The following is a 25,032-nucleotide window of genomic DNA, read 5'->3' as shown; positions in this document are numbered from 1 at the left end:
TGTAATAATTTAGTTTTGGAAGTTTATGATCTGAGAACAAATTGCTGACTTTTTGATTAAATTTATTTTATTAATTTATAATTAATGGTTCTTGTGCTTCCGAAAAGATATGGGACGAGTTGATTAAACAAAGGATTCTACAGATATTTTCACTTATACAATTTTTAAATATAAATTTATAGTTCAGTTACACCAAAAGAATTTAGATTGTATGAATTTTTTTAAACATTATGTAAGCTTCCTCTTTTCATAGGGGTAGAGATAGCTCATTTTAAATGCTTTAAAAAAAATCAGTGAATACACCTAATGCTATAATGAATTACATCTTACATGTCACAGCAGTGAAGGATGGTGGTTTGCAAGGTTTCCAATAAATTTCTAGAGTTTTTTAATGAAAAGTATTATGCAAGAGTTGGCATTAAATCCACATCAGAGCTGATATTTTAGACCTGTTGCTAAGTATATGTACTCATTTTGAAGCTTACAATATTGTAGGTTGAAAAGAATTTTTATCTGATTTGTTTCAAAGCTTAGCCATGTGTATAATTGTTTCTGACTTTGACTGACATTAACTGATCTTATTCTATTCTTGACACCAAGAAAGAAAATAGAAGACGTATGAAAACTTTTCTGATATTTGAACTACCAGATTACATTATCAAATGCTACAGTAACTCACTAATTGATTTATTAGTTAGTTTAAAATGGCAACCATATTTACATTATTTAGAAAGAAACCTTTGTCATCTAGAAGGTTCTTTCTCTTCAAAGTCCTTTTTGTTTTAAATAAGTGGATTTTGACAAATTAAGATATTGATGTAAATGTTTCAGACATAGTGCCTGTAGAGGACCATGTATTTAATCTCACTAGAGAGTAACTGACTGTGAAATACCATTTTTGATGGAGATTGTTTAGCACAATACAATAACATTGTGAGAATTGTACAAGACTAATACAATTTTCTCATTATAATGTAAAATATTCATGTACATAACTACCAATAAATGAATGTTGCCTTTAGGATGAGACTCTTTCTATGATAAGAGAAATAAATAACTTCAAAGAAAAAATTATAATTTTGACATGGTTTCCACAAGTCCAGATTTACTGATCATTGGAGGTGTATAGAAATTTACTAGGGGTCTAGTTCTTTATTCATGGCAGTATTGATAGAAATAGGTATAACTCTAGGCCATTATCTAGTAAACTAAAAGCCAATTTTTGACTTAATAGAGCTGAACAGTTGACTTCTTTCTCTTGACCTTCAAGGTAAAATCTTAAGAACGTACCTTTACATCTAGTTTCTGGTTCCAGAAGTGATCTTGGCATAGAAAGCTGAGCTACTTGAACATTTTGTCTTGGCAGGTACTATTATTGAGTTGTATTTTTTAATGATTTTGCAGAAATTTTAACTTCTTAAAAACTACCACATCCAACCCTTAGACTTTCATGCTTTCATTTAGATTTGTGGTTGAACCCAATCATTTTGTAATAATTTAAAACAATGTCCAGCGATTTTACAGTTCAGTTACCTCTTTTCAATTGCTCATTTAATCATCCTCACAACATACCAAGAAGTATACAATGAGTGTTGTCATTGTCTTTGGATATAGTTTACCTGTATTTGATTTCAGAAAAAAAAAAACAAAAAACAAAAAACAAAAAAAAAAAACTAGCTATTATTTACAAAAGAGATCAACAATTAATATTATGAAAGTTAAAAAGAAACTTTTTACAATAGCTTCGTCAGGCTGGTTGCATTTGCCATTTTGCTTTAAGAGCATTTCTACTCTTTTGAAAACCAATACTAAATTATTTTCATTCGCTGATTCATTTGATCAGCAAACGTTTATCAAGCATCTACTGTGTACCATGCACTGTGCTGGGGTGATGGTGATTCAAAGATGAAGAAATAGCCCAGTAGTTTTATAATTTGTACCTAGGGTTAAGAGTGCCAACATTAGATTCTTAAAGGCTAAGCTAAGGATATTTTCTCTGCTCAGAATTGAGTGTGTAGATCATCTCGTAAGGAGTTTCTTTAGTTTTCATTCATGACGTAAACATTTGTATCATGCTGCACTCTAGTGTCGTAGAAAAGCACCAACTCTGGAGTCACATGGCCTTTGAATCCCAGCTCCCTGACTCTTCAGTTATGTTACTTCAGATAAATTTTCTTAATTTGTGTGAGCATTAGTGTCCTGTTGTATAACGTGGCAGTGACAACCCTATCTACATTACAGGGTTGCTAGGAGGATTTAACGTGATAACCAGTGTAAAATATTTAGCACAGTTCTTGTCACGTAGTAAGCCCTTAGTAAATGAGAATAATGACAATAATGATAATTATTGATGCCGTTGTTTTACCTACCTAGTACTTAGACCCTATTTGGTTTATAATTTGGTATATGTAGGCTCCAAGGAAATAGTATCTGTTTGGGGATTTTACTAATCTTAATTGTTCTCAAAACTAAAACATCTGTGTAACTCAAAATTTTCCCTGGCTTTGTTCCATTAAAACTTTCATTGATGCTCCCCTGGGCCCTTTTTAAAATGTATACAAGAATGTAACGTTAGCACTAATGAAGAAAATTTAGGGAAAAGTAACAATGATGTGTCATTTGTTTGGTATTAAAAAGAAGTACATATGAGATATACATGCACACACATTTATTAATGGGATTCATTTCATTTGAATATCTAGAAAATACAGAGGTTAAAGTTCACATCTATAGATTCACTTAAGAATCCTGAAAAAGAAAGGTTAAATGGAAAATATCCAATTGTACTTGTCCGTCTAATATCCTGCAAAGTAGAAAGGGATTCTCATAGATTGATAATGATAATGGTGATTGAAAAATAACAGCCTGCATTTTTATTGTGTGTGTCTCCGAGTATCCAGACAATTGAGCACTGCAGGAAGATGAGACTTATCTATGTGCTATATCAACTTTTTCAGAGGTGCTTGCATCCTCAGAAGCTCTCTCCTGTTTCTCTCCGTCTTGCTAAGGCTCACACATTCTTCATTACAGTAAAAGTAACAAGAGTAATTTAAGCTTGTGCTGACCTTAGTTTCAAAAATAAAGTATACAAAGATTATTTTAATCCAATATATAATGGCAAAATATTATTAATTAAAAAATTATAATGGCAAAGATATCACCAATAATGTCTTTGTTTTTACCCTTTTAATTAAGTGTTTTTTCTTCTGTAAAGCTTGCCTTCCAAATGAAAGCTAGGATTTAAGTTGCATTTGGCTCTGTGTTATATGAAAGCTTTATTAGAACTTAACATGCACTACTTTGAGAAAGCTTTAATGAACTAAGATTGTAAATCTAGGGCTGGTAACAATGGAAAATATTTTATCATACTTAAAGTGAGTTTATTTTTTTTTGGTATAGTATCACCTAGATATTAAACATACAAGTTCTGTATATGCCAATTGGCATATGGGGCTATCCTCATTATTAATGGTTGCTTTCTGCATTCAATTCTTATATAGCTTTTAAAAAAAACAGCAGAATTCCAGATAACTGAAAATCATCCATCAGTTTTTCTTTTCTTGAGAGCCTAAATGATAAGGCAAGAAAAACAAAAACAAAACAAACAAAAAAAAAAACAGTGCTTAGTAGAGATTTAAAAGGGATTTTTTTAAATCGGTTTTTAGGATTTGGGGGCTCAGCACATATTATTCTACTTTTCTAAAATTTTTTATAACTTGTTTCTACTATAACTTTTCCCCTAGAAGATTAAGGAAGCATTAAATATTATGCTTCAAATTAGAAGTATCTGAGAAAGAAAAAAAATGGGGGGAAAAGATTGGAGACATTGACTAAACAAGGAATGTGACAGTTGCTAAAAGGCATCTAAAGTGGGCCACAAATGGATACTGTGAGATTGTTTGCTTGTTTGTTTTAGCAGCAAAGAAAGTAGGCTTAGTCAGTTTTGAAGTTTACAGTGACCATGGGATCAGTTATTCTGTAGAACTGACAAATCTTGGCCGAAGGATCAGAAGGAAGTTTCCCATGGGGTTTTTGTGAGGAACCCTCACAGCCTTATCATTCTTGCAGTGCATGTATGATGCATTGCACAGTGTTATTTCTTTACACCAGACTGACCTGAGAGTGGGACCATGCCTGTTTTGCTCATATGCATATCTCTTGATGTAGGAACTCAAAGGAAAGTTTACTAAAACCTTGATCAGGGAGGGAGTGGGGATGGTGGAAAGGATGGACACATGGGTTAGCCCAGGCCCCTCTTTCCTAGTCTAGCTTAATCCTTTGGTAGAATTTTGTATATGTAGAAAAATGAAATGACTGCATTTCCACCAGGCAGCCTCCCTATACATTTTGTATCTTAGCCAAGCTCTTGGTAGATGGGTTGCTATGAGCTTAACATTAAACTTCTCAGCAAATTCTTAGTGATTTTCCAGAGCTAAAAACAAACAAAATGTACTCAAATAATTATTAGAAAATGCTACAGGTTCTGAATCACTTAGGAAAGGTGCAGTTAAGTTTACCATATTTCTCTGAATAATATGAGAAGATGAATGTGTTTAAAACAGATTTAGAATAGGATTGTAACTGAGAGCCATTTATTGACTTCAAGCCCTGGTTGATAATATAGGATTATCCAGCATCCATTTCCAAGCAGCAGGCTTTTCGGGGATCTTGTCTTAATTTGTAAACCAAGGAACAGGCCTGCCTCAGTGATCTTTGGATCTGTCCTTACATCTTGGCTCTGCCATTGTCCTTTGACAGGTTCCTTATGCTCTGTAAACTTCATTCTTCACCTGCAAAATATGGATTATTTTTCCTACACCAGATCATTCCAAGGAATGAATGCAGTAATGCATATAAAGCTCTTAGCATTATGTACCTGGCATATAGTTTTACTAAAAAGTTTGTTGTTATTACACAGAAATAGGTATGAATCTATAACTTTATTTTTGCTAAGTTTCTTGGCATACAGTACTCCATTTTACCTATGCTGTCACTCTTGAGTTGTGTTTTTGAAAAGTGTTTGTTGTGAATCACTAGTTCTCTTTTTCTTTATAGTATTTTTGCTTACTTATCATCAGACAGAAAATAAATCACAGAGGAAAGAAATTACTTCACTCTTGCACTGGAGCCAGTTAGCTACAGGAAACCAGGAGAACTGGTGAGGGAAAGAAAGAAAGTTGAATTTTGGACAGAGAAGTAATTGTGTGGGGTTTTTTTGTTTGTTTGTTTGTTTGTTTTGCAACAGACTGAGCATTAAATTCTTGCCTGTGATTGCAAACTTATAGATGGTGTCATCTGAGAATGTATTTGCAAAAATAAAATACAATTATAAAATATAAAGAGAGGAAAAAAGAAAAATTTACAGCATATTGAAATGAACCAGTCAGTTTCATTGCTGTACATATGAAAATCAGGAGTGTGCCTGCCTTGCTCAGCATTGCCTCCTGGACTTCAAATGCAGTTCTCGGCAGCTGTTTCTCAGGCTTTTTACCTTTCAAAATTACAATTTAAGACTGAGAATCCAAAGGGGGGAGGATATAGCTGGGCCTCAACACGTGGAACCACAGCCCTGTGAGTAAAAAGATCAGGTTTTCTTCTCATGACCTTACAGCGACGAAGGCTGGTCAGCTTGGCCCAGAATGCACCTGGAATCCATTAAAGTGGACTCGTGGAGACAAATGCTGGGCTGTCAGAAAATCCAGCCCCTAATTCCCCCGGCTTTTTCTCATTCATGTTTTTGCCTTTTTCTTACCCTTCCCCCTCATTCTTTCTGCCTCTCTTTTTCTCTGTCCTTTTCATTCTGCGACCTGAGGGAAACGATTCCCTTTTATCCTGCTGCAGAGACTTAAAAATATTATAGAAGGGTAAAAGAACTTGAGGCTTTTTGCAACAATCAGATTCTTTAAAATTTACAGAAACACATAGCCATTGGGAATTCACTTCTTTGATGCTGTTTATTAAGCAGGTTGCGGCCAGCATTGCTACAAATGTATTCTTGGGCAGGAATCAAGGTCGGGTGCCCTCGTGGTGGGAGGAAGCAGGTGAAGAGGAGCTGAGGGAGAGGCATAGGCAGGTGTGCAGATTAGCTGAGCAGCCCGGTGAGAGTGCCACCGGACAGTTGTGTGTTGCACAATCACACCTAAACTGTTAGCACTCAACTAATTTGAACTCTTCCAATCTGTTTCAAATGCAGGTGAAAATAAAGTTATTCTAATAATGCTTCTTTTTAACAATAACTTTAAGAAATATGACAGTTCTAAATCAGACACAATTGAAAGAAAGTCTGAAGATAATTTTCTTTATAGGATATGTTTATTGACTCTTAAGATTCAGTATTGGTATGATTCAGTATTGAGGGTTGACTGATTCAATATTGAGATTCTGTATTGAGGGTCATACCAATACTGAATCTTAAGATTTAGTTAACTTCAGAAATCTGAAGTTAATTTTCTTTATAGGATATGTTTATTGAATCTTAAGATTCAGTATTGGTGTGACCCTCAATACATCTCTGTGCTGAGTGACTCTCCTACCTCCCACTCTTTCAGTGTCACTTGTTACCTTTTTAAATGTAATATGGGTGGGCTTTCATAGTTGTCAGAAGGAACTGTGCTCAAAGCCAGAGGAGTGCTCATCACTCTTTAATTGGGGTATAAATCAATACCCCTTACCGCATATGAACAAAGGCAACATTAATCCGTTAAGTTCCATGTAGTCTTTGCAATCTGGCTCTTAAATTTTTCTAATATAAAAGTCTGGCAAGCATGATGTTTGAATTTTGTGCATTTCTTGCCTCATATTGTGAAGGAAAATGTTCATGGACAAGTGCCGCATATGTCTGTATTCTCTTTCATTGATACTTCATAATCACTTTTTAAAAGTTGGCTTTATCTTTTGGATAAAATATTCACATCTCACACCACTTAAGATGTAGGATCTTGCTGACATTAAGTTCATGCTAATGCTATATAGATGTATGATAACTTGAGAGCAATAATGATATGAGTATGCTCATGGAGTCCTTTATAAAGCCGGGTAGTTCATTTTACCTTAGGTATCTTCAGCATGGCCTTTTTACTTTGTCTCCTTCTGCCATGTCCATTAAGGGAACACATTTCGGTCTCTCTCTTCCATCTTTCCTTTCCAGGAGGAGATATCATAGTTGGGGATCAGATCATTGTTTATCCCACATAAGCCTGTGGTTTAGAAAGCTTTGTGTTTAGGATGGCTTCGAAGGGATGGCTTAGGAAAAAAGAAACTGGTTAGAAGCTTATAGTACTACTGTAGGAGGGAAATGAAGACCACAGTTAAGACAGTGAGGGTGGGGAGAAGAAAGTATAAATTTAAGAGACATGTAGGACTGAAAATCTACACAGAGACTGATTGGATATAGGACACTGTTTCTCAAAGTGTGAGTCTTTCAGCATCTTGGGTATCCTTAAAAAGACAGATTCTTGAGTTTTGCCCAAACTCACTGAATCATAGCCTCTTAGAGTAGGCCATAGAACCTGCATTTTTAACATGTCTCCCATAGGATTCTTAGATGTACTAAAATTTAAATTGTAAGAGAGAGGGAGGCATAAATAATGGTCCTCTGTGACTGGTTGCACATTGATACCCAAATGAGATGGAGAATATGGGGAGGAGAAAGTGGTTTGTGGGAGAGAGAAGATGGTTCACTCTTTTACATGTCTTTTTGTGTCACTCTGTTTCTCCTGTCTACTGTGTCTCACTTTGTTGATATTGCCAACTGTGTGGACAGATGACTTTCAAAGTTCTCTGTCCCTGTTACATTGCAAGGGCTCATGGATACCCACAGCAGGTATCTTGGTGTATAGTTATTGCTGTAACTTTTAGGATCTCCTGACCATATCTGTTCATTCTTACAAGTTCATCATTTTCTACTTGTACTTGTTCTGTGGTTTCTGCACTGTCCCTGCTGTGCTCATTATATACCCATAGTCATTTTTCTCTTCCCTCCCCTTGCTCTGTTCTTCACTTTTGCTACTCTATGAATACATTTTGCTGTTGGTTATTCTGTCATTTTTGAATGTAAGTGAGCTCTTCAGGAAAAAGTACCTTGATAAGTAAAAAAGATCCCTATTGTCACCTATCCAGAACTTAGAGACTTTTTACATTTTTTTTTCTAGAATTTTGTGGTTTTTATTGTTTTAAAGCTTTTAACTGATAGATACTTATGTATGTTCTTCCTAGTGGTCCATTGGGATCATGTGACACTCTGCCTTGAGTTTGGTCAATAATGAATTTGCAGACCACCCCTGAGCTGGCCTTTCTACCTACAGGGATCCCAGACTCATTTATACCTTGTCTTTTACCTTCCTCTCCAACCCTACCAGACTGTGTGATCCACCTTAACTTCTTTCACCATTACATGTTCTCTAGCCCTTCATCCCTCTCAATTCCTATAGTTACTTTTTATTTAATTCATTGGTTTTCAGTAATAGCTGGGTTGCCTACCTGGTTATGTGACCAGGAATGTACATCTTCTAGATTCGGCTCCAAAGAAACTTCTTTCTAGAATGTGATTCATATGTTCCAAGGAACCCACGCAAAACTCTTATAGGATGTTTTGCCTGCACTGTAATTCTTGGTTTATTTGTCTACCCTCATGCCACATAAGTTTATTGAGGGTAGCCCCAGCATTTTTGGGGGTTCTAAGAGCCACATGGTATACCTGCCACAAAGACACTAATTAATTATATTGAATGAATGGATGAATGAGTGAATGATCTGTCTTATTTGTACTGAGAATCTAAGCTTACTCAGAGCAGAAGTCCTGGATCTGTATACAACTTTGAAACTGATTTGGTCCCATGTGTACTGTGGCTACTCATATTTATCTGTCTTACTTTCACCTGCCTGCCATCAGCAACTTGTCCATCAGCCTGTAATCACAGACACACTGTACCTTTAACCTACTTGGAGGCTAGTAGAAAGAATGTCAGGATTTGACATCTTTGTGCATAGCTCAGCAGAGAGTCTCAGATTACCTGGTCTTTGAAGTATTCCTTCTGCACCTGGCCTTCTTTCCTCCCTGATGCCTTGAATTTTGGTGTTCATCTTCTTACATGCATGTAATATCCATGTGTCCTCCTTAAAAAGTAAACATAACAGAGTTTTGTTTTTATTCACTAGAAAGCCACCTGCTTCAGTCCTCAAAATGAATGGCAGTGCTGTTAAACAAGAGGAGGTAATACTTTGTTGGAATGAAGGTCAAGGACTGTGGAGCTAGTCTGTCTGTGTTCCAATCCCATTTATGAGCTGTGTGACCATGAGAATGTTACTTGGCTTCTCTGTGGCACAATTTCCTCATCTCTAATTTGGGGATATATATGATACATACTTCATACTATTGTTTAGAGGATTGGTTATTGAAACAGTACATAGCATAATGTGTTAACTATTATTATCTTTAATTATTACTTAGCTTATATTTTGTGTTCTTATAAATTGATACCAAAGGCAATTTTCATTTATAGATAAATGTATGCATATATTCACTTTATATAAGTTTATTGTATACTTACTCTGTTCTAGGTGTTTTATTAGGCATTGGAGATACAAAAATTTCGAGCCATGTTATGTATCTCTTTTGCCTACTGTTGTTGGTCTATGGAAGATATAAATGCTAATACTATTAGCATATTCATACTAGTAGTGGGATAAAGGCTATGACTGGGAAAGTACAATGTGCAATGGGAAGTTCAGGAGTACTTTGCCCAACATTGGGGCATCAGGGAAGGCTTTCCTGCTGAGGCCTGAAGGACAGGAACCAGCCACGTGAAGGGGAAAAAGGAGCTGTGCTTGACTGATCAAGCAGAAGTCGCTGATGTCCAAAGGCCTGGAGATAAAAGAAAGCAAAGTGCTTTTGAGGAACTGAAAATTTAGTGTCAGGAGGAAACTAGCAAGCACTGGTAGAGGCTTCAGGTAGAGAGCCCGATGCTGCCAGGCCTTGTCTGTCATATAAAGCAACTTGGACTTTTTCTTACAAGCACTGTGAAGCCACTGAAAGTTTTAACGGGGCAGTGACATGATCAGATTTATGTTTGTATATTAACCTTTTCACTGAAAAATAAAATTAGAATATTATGTGAACAAATATATAGCTTAATAAAGTATTGTAAAACAAACACCCTGGTAAGTACAACACAGGTCAATACATAGAACTTGGCTGGGTGCTGTGACTCATGCCTGTAATCCCAGCACTTCAGGAGGCTGAGGGGGGCAGATCATAAGCTCAGGAAATGGAGACCATCCTGGCTAACATGCTGAAATCCCATCTCTACTAAAAATACAAAAATTAGCAAGACATGGTGGCACATGCCTGTAGTGCCAGCTACTTGGGAGGCTGAGGCAGGAGAATCACTTGAACCTGGGAGGCAGAGGTTGCAATGAGCCAGGATCACACCACTGCACTCCAGCCTGGGTGACAGAGTGAGACTCCACCTCAAAAAAAAAAAAAAAAGAAAGAAATAGAACTTTTTGCCAGTTAACCCCCAAAGCCCCTTCATGGGCCCCATCCCAGTCACAGTTCCCTTCCTTCCTCCAAAGACCACCCTGATGCCCCAGTGTTTGCAGTCATCATTCCGCATAGTTCATCCCAAGTGTCAACAACATCCAGACTGTGGAAAGTTATACAAGCCAGAGTGCCCAGGTTCTTCCACAGGTAAAGTATGAAGAAAATAAAATAATGCAAGGGAAACTGCAGATTTTTTTAAAGCCTAGGCATTATCATTTAGTCTTGCTCATTTTTAAAACTTGTAAGGCGTAACTTTCCACAGTTTGGATGTTGCTGTTGATTGTGTGGTAAAATTCAATGAATAACTCTGTCCTTGGTTCTTCCTGCAAACTGACAGCTGAATGCCAAGGCTTGATCCAGCTCAGTTTTAATCACTCATGTGCAAGCATAGGTGGTGGCTGTTCTCTCATCAGGAGACATAAAAGAGACTGCTAGTTCCTCATGTGACCAGTTTGTATTTTAAGAAGAATCTCGATGTGGGAGTAGACTGCTGAGGTCAAACCAGGAAGTCAAGTAGGCCTTTTGTGTTTATCTAAGTGAAAGCCTAGAATAGGAAATAAGTGATAGGTTCCGGTGATAAACAATTAGCATTTATAAGACTTGTCAATTGTATTTGAGGGCCAGAGGGCACAAGGAGTTTCCTTTATGGGATGGTGGGATCTCTCGGTGGGCTTACAAGGCTTGGAGCTGTTGGGGAATGCTAATAAAGGTTTGGATTTGGATATAGAGAATTGAAGTACCTGTGGGCTCAAGAGGAGATGACCAATTCATATCTCTCAAGCTTTATTTTTAGCTGCTTCCTGTTTGCCAGTGGTACACGTAACTTAGAGAGAGAGTGTGTGTTATAAGAAAAAATGTATCCAATATGAAATATGCTTTCAGGTACAATGTGTATCCTTTCTGTTAATGACAGAAAAATGCAGAAAGTCCGAAGATCAGATTTAGTTCTAGTTGTCCTACTACAATAATAATGAAGAATAGCTGGAAGAATGAGAAGTCATGGTGCTGATACAGCACTGTAGCCACGTGGGTGTCCTCAAATCACTTTCTGGAGCTGAAGCCAAAGAAACGTTGTGTAGGCTGCACTCTGGGAGGAGAGCATCAGCTTGAGTGAGTCGTGCTGCTGCTTCTCAAGTTAAAAAGGAGAAAGAAAAAAGGTTCCCGATGAAGTATAGAAAGCTATTTGGGCTTGTAATAATTTAGTGAGAAATTTTTAGCTAATATCTGTGATTCATTTACAATGAATTCACTATTACCAAAAAAAATATCAGGGGAAATGAAGACATAAGAATAAATAAAATCTGTATGTATTGCTAATATTTTATATTAACTTCAGTAGCTTCCCATTCTAAATCGTAATTTCTAGAAACCACATGAAGTTTACTATTTTACCTTTTTTCAAGAGCCTGTTGATGTGAAAAATACTTTAAAATATTACTGAATCCAGTTTGAACCTTTGCCCTCTGCTTTTCTTCTATAACCTGTCACTTGGTCAGAGAAGTTGGGACAATATGATTATATTCAGCATTTGGGGTCAACTTTTATTTTCAGTGCAGTAGTAACTGTAGATCTAAAACTGGGGAATGTGTTTAATGCCTGGGCATATTGAAGATAGCTCCCAAGTTTGGCTCATAATTTAAATTTATTCTGTTTTTTTGCAACATAGGAGATAACATACCCCAGAACATTTTTTACAATTCACAAAGAAAAGTTCTAAATTGACTTTTGTCCACTCTACTGCCAAATTGCTTTTTAAAGACATATTCTTTGAAACTGTATTCCCAGGACATAAAATAAATATTATGGGTTCAGGGTGTTGTCACAGGCATTATTTCATTATTTCTCTTGAATGTAAAGGGCTTCAAAGCCAAATAAAATTGTTTTGGAGGGCAAGGGATGTTTTTCTTGTTTTTTTCCACACCATGACAAATTATGTTTTCCTTCCTGAATTGACTGAACCCAAAGTGTCTTCATGTCTACGTCCTTCATACAGCACCATCTCCCCTCTACTTCAAACATTTTGAACTTCTCTGGTCTCCTGAATTTCTTCCTGATAATCTAACGGTGAGAAATTTTTCTCAGTCCTGCCTCCAGACCTTCTGCTGGGAAGTGCCTGGGCAGCCTGGATTTCAACACAGCTCCTCCCACTGAAGCAGCCTTCTATGCCAGCAGCATGCCTCTGATGGGTGGTTTATGATGGACCACATTTACCCTCTAAGACAGTGGCTTTGAAACTTTTTCACTGTGACCTACAGTAAGAAACAACCCAGTACATACATAACTTTTTAAATTTGTTTCTAGTTTCTAATTTTATTTTTATTTCTAATTTTGGCATATTATTTATTTTTATTTCAACTTTTAGATTTAGGGGGTACCTGTACAGGTTTGTTACATGGTATGTTTATTGCATGATGCTGCAATTTGGGGTTCAATTGATCCCTACAACCAGGTAGCGAGCATAGTACTCAGTAGGAAGTTTTTCAACGCTTGTTAAAAAATAGATGATGAAGTTTGGGTTGTAACAATTTAGTGAGAAATACTTGGTTCATATTTGTGATTGATTTACAGTGAATTCACCATACTAATAAAGGAATGCCAATAAAGGTTTGGATTTGGACAAAGATAATTGAAGTGCCTGTGGGCCCAAGAGGAGATGTCCAATTTATGTCTCTCCAGCTTTATTTTTAGCTGCTTCCTGTTTGCCTGTTTCCCCTCCTTCCCAACCCCCCATCTAGTAGTCCCCATGTCTTTTGTTCCTGTATGTCCATGTACCCAATGTTTAGCTCACACTTATTAGTAAGAACAGGTGGTATTATGGTATTTGGATTTCTGTTTCTGCATCACTTTGCTTAGGATAATGGCCTCTAGCTACATGTTGCTGCAAAGGATGTGATGTCATTCTTTTCTGTGCCTGCTTAGTATTCCATAATTTATATGCACCACATTTTCTTTATCTGTCACTGATGGGCATCTAGGTTGATTCTGTGTTTCTACTGCTGTGAATAGTACTGCAATAAACATACAAGCCAATGTGCGCATAACTTCAACTTTACATATGTAAATATATAGGTAAATGTTTCATGAAATACCCCTTGCATTTAAATTATGCTTTGTCCTCTATTTTCTATTCCATTTTATTAAAAATATGCTGATTACAACCCATTACATTTATTTCACAGTATATTTATAGTTTGAAAGCCCTGCCTAACATTCTGATAAATACAAATTTTTTTTCCAGAGAATCCCTTCCCAATATCCTTTCTTGGACATCTCCACTGAGGGGGCTATTCCACTCTTTGAGGTGGCCTCCTTATTCTATAATTCTAGGGTTTAGAATGCTTATTCTCAAAATGTATTGGGACGCATCTTTATTTTATTAAGAAACAGTGCAGGCCTGTGATTAATGATTACATGTCCAGTTTCCAGGGCTGAGTGGAATAAACTCTGTAGCACATTATTTCCTACTGCACCAGAGTAAAATCAGCCACAGTTCATTCACTGTTTTAAAAATACCTCTGAATTTTATGAAGCTCTGCATAATTTCAGCAAAACCTTTAAAAAGCATATTATCAAAGAAAAATTTTGATAAAACATTAAAAGCAGGAATAGTGGGTAAACATATGAACTAACCTTACTCTAAGAGACAGCAAAATATCATTTCATGTATGCTAGCTCCTTCAGACCTACCTCACTTTGGATTTGACATTTTCTCACCATGAGGGCAGCAAGAATTGGCAATTTGACTAGTTTTTGCCATTGCGCAAAAGTGTTCCTCATATTTTGAAACTTCATTTCTCAAGTAATCCTTTGCCTTTTTACAGGTCGTGTTCTCAGAATATTAGGCGAGTGCTCTTTCAAGTAAACAGGGGAGTAACTGAGTGTTCAGGCAGTGGCAGGAAGATGATGGGGAGGGTATGAGATGGGTGGCGATCGGGTTTTTTAATGTTGATGTATTTGTTGCGAGGGCTGCTGTCACAAAATACCACAGACTAGGTGGCTTAAACCACCATAAATGTATTCTGCCTCAGTCCTGGAGGCTAGAAGTCTGAAATCAAGACATCAACAGGCTTCATTCCTTCTGGAGGCTCTCTGACGGAGAGACTGTCCCAAGCTGCTCTCCTAGCTTCTGGCGGTTGTAGGCAATCTTTGGTATTCCTTGGCTCGCAGATGCCTCATCTCTGTCTCACTCTGACACAGATAAGTTATTTTCATTACAATATAGATTTATCATATTTTATAAATATGCCATAATTTTAATGAGAGGAATATCAAGTGTTTGCATATTTTAACAAGGCAAAAGTTATTGACAACTGAACCATATCGTGTACTGTAATGACTTTTTAGCGTGTGTACAACTCTGTTTCCTCTTGGATCCATAATAGCTTTTTGTTTTATTTGGTTAGTTTTTTATACACTTATTTCTAATGACTAGCCAGACTCCCACCCAGTTGTGTAAGTTTTCTCTCTAACTATTCAAACAAGACATTTTTAAGACATTTTTTAAAAAATAATTCATCTTCTTGAAGAAGTAATGCTGCAGCTTTCTGACTTGCTCTGATCTAGATTGCCTGTGGCTAGGTTTGCTGTATAGCCGTTGCTTTGTTCTTTTTTTCTCTTGTATTGGATTCCTTGTGCCATGCCTTCTTTTTTGATAAACCTCCTAATTTAGGTGGATATATTTTCCACTAGCTTCCAGAGAAAGCATTTATGAGAGGTAAATTTTGAGACCTTGGATGTCTGCCTGTGTTTTTTCCACCCTCATGTTTGAAGGGTAGATTGGCTGGATATGAAATTATAGTCTGGAAATTGTCTCTCCGAGTTCTGGAGGCATCATTTTGTTGTATACTAGTGTCTAGTGTGTCTAGTGTTGCTGTTGAGATGTCTGACCCCACTCTTCCTAGTGCTTTGAATGAAACCTGATATTCCACTCTGAAGCATTTAGGGTTTTTTTAATGTTATCAGTGTTTTGAGATTATGCGATGACGTGTCTTGGTTTGAGATGTGTCTGTGTTCATCCATGTGCTGTGCACTTCATGGATACTTTCAATATGAAAACTCATGCCCTTTAGTTCTAGCAATTTTCCTTGATATATTTAGATCTTTTCCTTTCTTTCTTTTTTTTTTTTTTTTTTTTTTTTTTTTGCCTCTCTTGTTTTTTACATGCTTAGACTCTTGGGCCAGTCCTCTTTTTTTTCTGTCCTGTTTTCTATTTCATTTTCCTACTTGTTTGCATTTTCAACGTTTCTTCAACTCTCCCCCAGCCCTTTTATTGCACTTACCTTCCTGCTATTTATGTTTTCCATTTCAAGAGCTTCTTTTGTCTTGAAATCTCTTTCTACCTGCATGATTTAATTCCTTCCAAGCTGCACTAATCATTTTGTTTATTTGGGTCTCTTTTGTCCTATTATGGGATTTCCTCAAATCTCTGGTAGTTCTTGACTGCCTAAAAATGCGTAAGAGTGCTGTAACAAATTGCCACATACTCAGTGGCTTAAAATAGCACAGATTGATCTTACAGTTTTAGAGAAGTGTAACTAACACAGGGCTAAAATCAAGGTGTTAGTAAGGCTACATTTTATTCTGGAAGCTCTAGGGCAGAATTCTTTTCCTTGCCTTTTTCTAGCTTCTAGAGTTCACATACATTCCTTTGCTTGTGACTCCCTCCCTTCACCTTCAGAGCTAGCAACCTTGCATCTCTGATTCTTCCTCCATGATCACATCTCTCTCTGACCACGGCCAAGAAAGGTTCTTTGCTTTTAAGAACCCATGTGACTAGATTGGGACCACCTGGGTAATCTAGAATAATCTCCCATCACAAGATTTTTCATCGTATCTACATAGATTACTGGGGGACTGTTATTTTGCCTGTCACAGGTTTTAAACAGCTGAGTGGCCACTGTGCGTGCGTGTGTGTGTGTGTGTGTGTGTGTGTGTGTGTGTGTGAGATGAGCTTTTTGACTACACTATGAGGTTGATAGTTTGATTAAACCTTTTTCTTTGGGAAATACTTGGTGTTCATAATCTAGATTTTTATTCTTCATTATAGACTTCCTGCCCTCCTGGGTTGTGTTATATTTAAAATAGATGGTATATTTTTGATGTTGTGTGTTATAAAATTTATATTAAATTTTTCTAACATAAATAAATATGTCAAGTACATACAATTATTATAACTGCTCAGTTCCTGCCCAAGCCAACATTTATATATTATGTTTTTTTTCTCTGACAGGGCTGCCACTGTCCATCATCCTGGCTGTTCTTGCATGTTAATTTTTTTTCTTAAAATTATACTGACTACTGACGTTGCTAACTGCAGTTGTCTGTATGGTTTCTCATATGATCACTGGATGCCTGCCTAGACATTGACTGAGTGATAACATCAATAAGTTGTCCAACTGAACTTTTTTTTTTTTTTTTTTTTTTTGAGACGGAGTTTCGCACTTGTTACCCAGGCTGGAGTGCAATGGCACGATTTCGGCTCACCACAACCTCCGCCTCCTGGGTTTAGGCAATTCTCCTGCCTCAGCCTCCAGAGTAGCTGGGATTACAGGCATGTGCCACCATGCCCAGCTAATTTTTTGTATTTTTAGTAGAGACAGGGTTTCACCATGTTGACCAGGATGGTCTCGATCTCTTGACCTCATGATCCACCCGCCTTGGCCTCCCAAAGTGCTGGGATTACAGGCTTGAGCCACCGCGCCCGGCCCAACTGAACTTTTTGAAACGTTTTACACATATAATTGTAAAACATGTTAGACATTTAAAATATCAGGCTACTTTTTAAAATAGGTAAATATAATTTAATTATGCTTTTTGTGAACAATATGGGCAAACCTGGTTATTCCCTCCTATTGCCTTTCCAGGTTTCAAAATTGCTGCATTATAAGAGATTCTTTTAGAATTTGTCATTAGAATGTGATATATAAGTGTATTTTTAACTCTAGTCCTTTGAAGTCTGCTATTCTACCAAAACAGAGGTCTTGTTACTAAATTTGAATAAGTTTTACTTATGTTTCTTCCTCTTACCTTTTTAGGTTGAATACGAGGGCAAAGCACACTTATTCAGTTAAAAGGGATTATAATTATAAATGTTGTTTGATTCCATTTAAATAAATTATGTTTGGATGGTATCCTTGGATATTTGGGTTATAAGACTTCATGTTATTGAATTAAACATTGAGATAATGATGTGGAAATGCCTTTTCCCATTTAACAGTACTACTCTACATTTTACTTGCATTAACCTGGTATATTCTGACACTTCAATTCTTTTTATTTACAAATCATCTAGAATACTTTTCGTTTAAGTAAAATGTGTATCTTTCAGTTTCTGATTTGGCACAATTGACTCCTCAATATTCTGCTTGAGTGGGGTCAAGTTGACCTAAGTTTGGTATTTTAGAATTCAATATTTGGGATATTGAATTTGTAGTATTAAAATGAAATTAAGTGATAATATGCTGCTCTGTTAAATCCAGTGGTTTAATTAATACAGATATAAATTGTGAAAGGGAAATAGTTTTTAAAATTTCAGAACTTATAAGTTATTTTCCCTGAAGATGTCTTAATATGTAATGAGTTCCCATTCTGTCATACTGTTCATCGTTCTAGCAGTTGTTTCCAGAACGGAAAAGTAGTTTTGTTCCCATAATAGATACTGAAAAAGGAAACCTCATTGTCCATTTCTGTGTACTCTAGCCTGGCCAGTGTCAAAGGTAAACAATACTAGACACTGAAGTGGCAAGGATAAGTTTTAATCAGTAGTAACTATTTCAATAATGAGAAGAGTTCAGTGTAAACTGAACTGAACTTCAATTTGTACAGAGGTGAATAGGCATTTTAAAGGGAGGAGGGCAAGCAGGGGCTTAGAGTCAGGAAAGTGAAAAATTACAAAGGGCCAATGTACATTCAGTTAGGCTGGCTAACCACATGTCTGCTAAGTGGCAATTATCGAAGGTAGAATTCTATCCTCCCACAGAGATTGGGAGACAGAGACCCTATCCTGAAATATTGACTGGAACAAACAAATTTTTTGGGCAGCCTTGGGTTTCTTAGGCAGACACTTTCAAGGGGGAGAGGGTCATCTCAGGGATATGACCTTGAGCTATTAGAAACATGTTAGTGTTAATTCTTCATAGAACAAGGTTAAGACCTAGCCAAGAAGTCACAGAGGTGCCTGGCTCAGTTTTGATCAAGAAGAGGATGTTTGTTACTACCTTAAAGGGCCCAGGGTTCTGAACATGCAAGCCAGAACCACCATCCCCTGGGCTAACTCTACCTTAGAGTAGCACATTAAGTGTCCAGGCTCATCAGGGAGGAAAAGAGTTGTTCAGGAATTCTACATGATTGGTCTCTCATGTTCCTTGAGTGGGTCCTGAGCAACCAAATGAGCACAGAATTGTAGTGTCTCTTCTTCTAATGTGTGTCCCTTTTCTCAGATCTCATGCCTTGTTCTGTCTTGGTGTCATGAAAATGGCAAGGCTTGGAACCCTGTGTTGTGTTTCAGCATGTGGGCCCTTCTGCCTAGTTTTTGGTAATGCCACTGACTCTGGCATGTTCTGACTCAGTTCTTATTGCAAACTTGGTGACTTCCCTCCTCTCACTAAGAAGTAAAAACCATTCTAGATTCAGATAATTCTGGATTCCATTCTTGGCTTCACCGTTTAACTGTGTGGTCTTGAACAAGTTATTTCCTATCCAAATTTTGTTTTCACAATCTATAAAATGGGAATGGAATACCTAACACTGAGTTGCTAAGATGAAATGAAAATAATGTATGTAAAGGGCTGGGCACGAAACATGTGCTTAATTACTAGGAAACACATCCCCTTCTCCTTTCTCTTCCTGTGCATTTTGCTTCACAACGCCAGTGCTAACCTTTAGCCACCTGATCAAACATTTGGAATATGGATGCTGAGCCAGGCCAGGGATTAGCTGAACATTCCCCTTGGGGTTCACTCAGAGCTTCCTAGATCAAGTCTCTATCTTCCAGGCAAATTTCTGCCAAGGCTCAGTGTGCTTTACAGATGAGGCCACAGAGGTGAGAAATTCACTTGCCTTAGCTATATTTTACAGGAATTCCATACCAAATTTAACATACTACTAACATTTAACATTCATGGTTAATTTTCACATTTAAAATGGAGGGAAAAAAGATGAATCACTACTGCATTAGTCATGTTTTTAAAAGGAGTGGTAATACATGACTGTCTTAACTCATTGGAGGTTGTTTCCAAACACACAAAGGCATTTGGTTAAAAGTTACATGATTTTCTATCAAGTTACTGTGTTCAGGAGACTTTTAGAATGAATAGACTAATTTACATTTTTTAAATAGAGCTGACCTAATTCTGGCCTATTTTGATGATGTGGCCAAACACACATGGGCAAAGGTGTGGCATATGTGCCGTAGACACAGCTGCAGCAAAGCTGACAAATGGGAAGCTGGTGGTGCACTACCCTGGTACTTTTAGAGTTTGCAATTTCTAAGGAGTTCACGGTTTTGTTGTGAATGTAAATTTACAATTTTTATAAAGCTTGTTTCATTTTATCTTAAATTTGTAGTTCCATAATTATCTATTATATAAAATCAGATTTTAAACATAAACTTTATGAATTTAGTAAGTAAATATGTTATAGGTTGGTAAAACTGTAGTTATTCTGAAAATAAGAAAAAGAACATGGATCATTTTAATGGAGTTCTACTCCTTTGTTGGAAAGGTCTGACAAATGATAGAGCCTCATGTAAATACACTTTCAAAAAATATGTAGATTTGCCTATACCATGGGTCAAATCATGACCTTTGGAACATAGCTACATATGGAAGAGCCTGCCGTAAAATTGTTAGGTTCTGAAAAGTGCTAGGAAACAGGATTAATTATAACGGGAGTTATGAGTACTCCTATTGTTTTTAATATTTGTTTCTTGTATACTGTTGATTACTTTAAATACATATCAGTGATTTCTTGGCACCTCTTTGGTTTCAAAGACCTAATTTCCTTGTATTCCAAGTGTTTATTTTAACAGTATTTGTGTAAATGAAATAGACAGTTGCTATGGACTGAATGGGCCCCTCCTCAAAATTCGTATTGAAGCCCTAACCCCCTGTATGGAAGTATTTTAGAGAATAGGGCCTTTAGGAGAAAACTGGATTTAGTTGAAAGTCCTAAAGGTAGGGTTCTTGTGATGGGATCAGTGCCCCGATAAGAAGAGATGCCAGAGAGCGTGTACCCTGGTGCACTCTCTCTCATGCTTGCCCTATCCCCACACCATACACCAAGCAAAGGCCAGGTGAGCACACAGCAAGATGGCAGCCTTCTAAAGGCCAGGAAGAGAGCTCTCACCAGAACCTGACCATGCTGGCACCCTGATGTCAGACCTCCAGCTTCCAGAACTTGTAAAAAAATAATTTATGTTGTTTAAGCTGTCCAATCTATGGCATTTTGTTATGGAAGCATGGGCTAAGACAATGGTATACAAATTTATATAATATTCTGTGAACCTTGTAATATTCAATTTTAATCTTTTAACTGGTAATTATTTTCTATAGGCTGTTTATATCTGTTAACATTATATGAAAAATTTAAAAATGGAAGCATTTAATCACTTTTGATTCAAATCTATACCAATAAAAATAGATAACATTGTTTTTAGAGTTCCTTTTATTGGTTATTTAATCAAATAAACTGTCACATCTTTAGTGATACAGTGATTTTTAGATTGCCTACTATTATACTCTGTCCATAATAGTTTTTAAAGCATTTATGATAATGGAAGCAGTTCATCCATTTAAAATTGGTACAAATATTTAGATTAATGAGACTGCTCAACTTTGGAAAAATGTTTATGGTTCATTCTTCCTTTCCGAGTCACAGCTTAATTCACAGACACAGCACTCTATGTCTTTCCCCACCAGCATTACACCCTTCTACCCAGAAAATCAGTAGCTGTTTCCTGTGTTCAGATTAATTTATTTCACATAATTTCACCTTTGAAAATATTCAAAGTATTAGTTTTTAAACTTTTTGGACTTAGAAGTACTTTGTAGTCTTAAAAATTAATGAGGACCTCAAACAGCTTTGCTTATTTGTGCTGTATCTATCAAAGTTTACCTTATTAGAAGTTAAAACTGAGAAGTTTGAAACATTTGTTCATTTACTCATATTTATATTTTTTAAAGCTCATTTCATGTTAACGTAATTATGTTTTTAGGAAAAAATAACAATATATTTTTATTTTTATTTTTTTAGGTACAGGCTAGAGGGCAGTGGTGCAGTCATAGCTCACTGCAGCTTTGAACTCTTGGGCTCAAGCAGTCCTCCTGCCTCAGCCTCCTGAGCTGAGACTTCAGGTGCATGCCACTATGCCCAGCTAATTTTTAAAAAATTATTTTATGTAGAGATAGGGTTTTGCTATGTGGAAATCCTGGGCTTAAGCAATCCTCCTGCCTTGGCCTCTTAAAGTACTGGGATTGCAGGAGTAAGCCACTGCAACCAGCCAAACTGTATTTTTTAAAACAAAAAATAGAAGGAAGGTATTGTTTTACATTTTTGCAAATCTTATATGTCTCTTTCTACATTTGGTTTGTTGCTATGTGTTGTTTTGGTTGAAGTACATGGAGAAAATCCAGCCTCACAGGAATATGTGATTGAAAAGGGAGGAGTATTTTAATAATCTTTTCAAATAATTGTGAATATCCTTCTTTGGCACTACACTAAAACTTGACTAGTATTAGTTCCATAAAAATTAATTGCAGTATAGAATCTGAAGCCATGTTAATGGACTCTTCATACTCTTTTGCATTAAAATCCGTTGATGTATATTACACTTTGGAGTGGCTCTCTAATCCATGGATGGTTTTATGACATCATGCGTTTGTTATTTTGCATGTTTGTTCACTGAGTTATTTTAGTCTACCAAATGTTGACACATTTAATTATACAATAGAAAAATCTTATTTGTTGATGTTCTCACTGATTTCATCAGAAAAATCTTTTAAGTATTGGTAAGCTCTTAAGTTCTTGGTAGTGGATACAAATTTTCCAGAATTCTGATTTCCACTTAAAAGCTCCAAGTGTGTCATTGACAACAAAGGCTTTCAGCTTTTCTTGAACTGGCAGACCTTCCTTATTTATTTTCAGAAAAATTTCTCTTCTAACACCCAAATCTAAATAACTGTGATTTGTCAGTTGATCATTCTGTCACATAAAAATGATGTTTCATGAAAAATCCCCATCTATTTCAGCTCTCAATTCAGTGCATGACTTCTTTTCTTTGTGACATTCTTGTGCTTTGGTACTCACTCTGCTTTTTACATTCTTCCTGTTTAATCACATAGGATATTTAAAAGATGTATACTCAAAAGAGTTGAGATTTTATAAAAATTAATCATTTTTACCACTCCATCAAGGACATTTAAAATAAAACTGGCTTTAATATTAAAAAAAAAAAAAAGCCAGCTGCTGCAGTTCATTCCTGTAATCCCAGCACTTTGGAAGCCAGAGGTGGGCAGATCATGAGGTCAAGAGATCAAGACCATCCTGGCCAACATGGTGAAACCCCATCTCTACTAAAAGTACAAAAAATGGAGAGGGATCCAAGATGGCCAATTAGGAGCAGCTCTGAATTGCAGCTCCCAGTGAAAGTGCAGAGGGTGAGTGGACACCACATTTCCAGACAGATTTTTATTGCCCACAGACCAGGAGATTCCCAGGCAGAGGAGCCCCACGGGTTGCCAGCGGGCTGGTTTGGCTGGTGCCACTGGTATCCTGGCACCCTGGTGTGATGGTTCTCCATACAAAATACACAGGTCTGGGCAGCGATTGGAGCTCCGGGAAGGCAGAGTCACCCATTCATCTGATTAAAAAGGGGACTGAAACAGGGAGCCAGGCCAGGAGATTCCCAGGCACAAAAGAGCCACGAATCTCAACGCTGCTGTTTCAGCAAGCGCAGTGGGTTCCCGCACGGGAAATAACACAGACCCCGGCGCCTTTTCAACATGCGACTGGAATACCCGGGAAACAATGGACTGTTCAACTGAAAAAAAAATAAACGTGCCAGGCGCGGTGGCTCACGCCTATAATCCTAGCACTTTGGGAGGCCAAGGCGGGTGGATCACGAGGTCACGAGATCAAGACCATCCTGGTCAACATGGTGAAACCCCATCTCTACTAAAAATACAAAAACTAGCTGGGCATGGTGGCGCACACCTGTAATCCCAGCTACTCGGAAGGCTGAGGCAGGAGAATTGCCTGAACCCAGGAGGCGGAGGTTGCAGTGAGCCAAGATCGCGCCATTGCACTCCAGCGTGGGTAACAAGAGTGAAACTCTGTCTAAAAAAAATAAAAAAATAAAAAAAATAAATGCTCTGAGGCAGGGAGCCAGGTGATCGGGCTCGGCTGGTCCCACCCCCAGAAAAAAACAGCAATTGGAAACCCTCTGGTTTGAGAGTTTCACAGCAAGCACAGCTGAACCCAGGACCGTCCAGCTCTGTGAGGGAGGGGCATCCACCATTACCGAGGCAGTCCACCACTACAGAGGTAGTTTGCCATTGCTGAGGCAGCCCGCCATTACAGAAAGAACCTGTCATTGCCGAGGCAGTTCTAACTACACCCATATAAACAGGAATGCAGGGAAGTTTACACGGCAGCTGGATGGAGCCGACAGCAACTCAGCAAAGCCTCTGTAGGCAGACAGTGACTAGGCTGACTCCTTGCTGGGCAGGGCAGCCCTGAAAAAAGGCAGCAGCACAAGAGAAACTCATAAATAAAGCCCTAACTCCCCAGGACAGAGCACCTAGGGGGAGAAAACAAAAAGGAGTTTATGAGTTCTGCTGCAGCAGACTTAAATGTACTTGCCCAGCAGCTCTGAATGAACAACAGAGCTCACAGCTCAGCACTTGAGCTCCAATAAAGGGCAGACTGTCTCCTCAAGCAGCTTCCTGACCCCTGTATATCCAAAGAGTCACCTCATAAAGGAGAACTCAGACTAACATCTGGCCGGTATCCTTCTGGGACAAAGATAGCAGAAGAAGAAACTGGCAGCAACCCTTACTCTTCTGCAGCCGCTGCAGGTGATTCCCAGGCAAGCAGGGCCTGGAGTGGACCTCAGCAGTCCTACAGCAGAGGGACCAGAATGTTAGAAGGAAAACTAAGAAACAAAGAAATAACTTCATCATGAACAAACTGGATGTCCACTCAGAGACCCAATCTGAGAGTCAACAACTACAAAGATGACAGGTGGATAAATACACAAAGAAGGGAAGAAACCAGGGCAAAAAGAATGAAAACACCCCAAACCAGAACGCCTCTCCTCCTACAGTGGATCACAACTCCTTACCAGCAAGGGAACAAGGCTGGATAGAGAATGAGTGTGATGAATTGACAGAATCAGGCTTCAGAAGATGGGTAATAAGAAACTTCTATGAGCTAAAAGAACATTTTCTAACCCAATGCAAAGAAACTAAGAAGATTGAAAAAAGATTTAACAAAAT

At 37.5% G+C, this 25,032-nt stretch overlaps 1 protein-coding gene across 3 annotated transcripts in view; it reads left to right on the top strand.

Annotated features, from left to right (window-relative positions):
• Positions 1-25,032, top strand: part of DSE (dermatan sulfate epimerase) — an 81,874-nt gene that overhangs the window by 35,890 nt on the left and 20,952 nt on the right. The window lies entirely within an intron of this gene.

The sequence above is a fragment of the Saimiri boliviensis genome, chromosome 4 (genome assembly GCF_048565385.1).
Source record: "Saimiri boliviensis isolate mSaiBol1 chromosome 4, mSaiBol1.pri, whole genome shotgun sequence".
Taxonomy (NCBI): domain Eukaryota; kingdom Metazoa; phylum Chordata; class Mammalia; order Primates; family Cebidae; genus Saimiri; species Saimiri boliviensis.
This window is presented reverse-complemented; position numbering and strand designations above follow the sequence as displayed.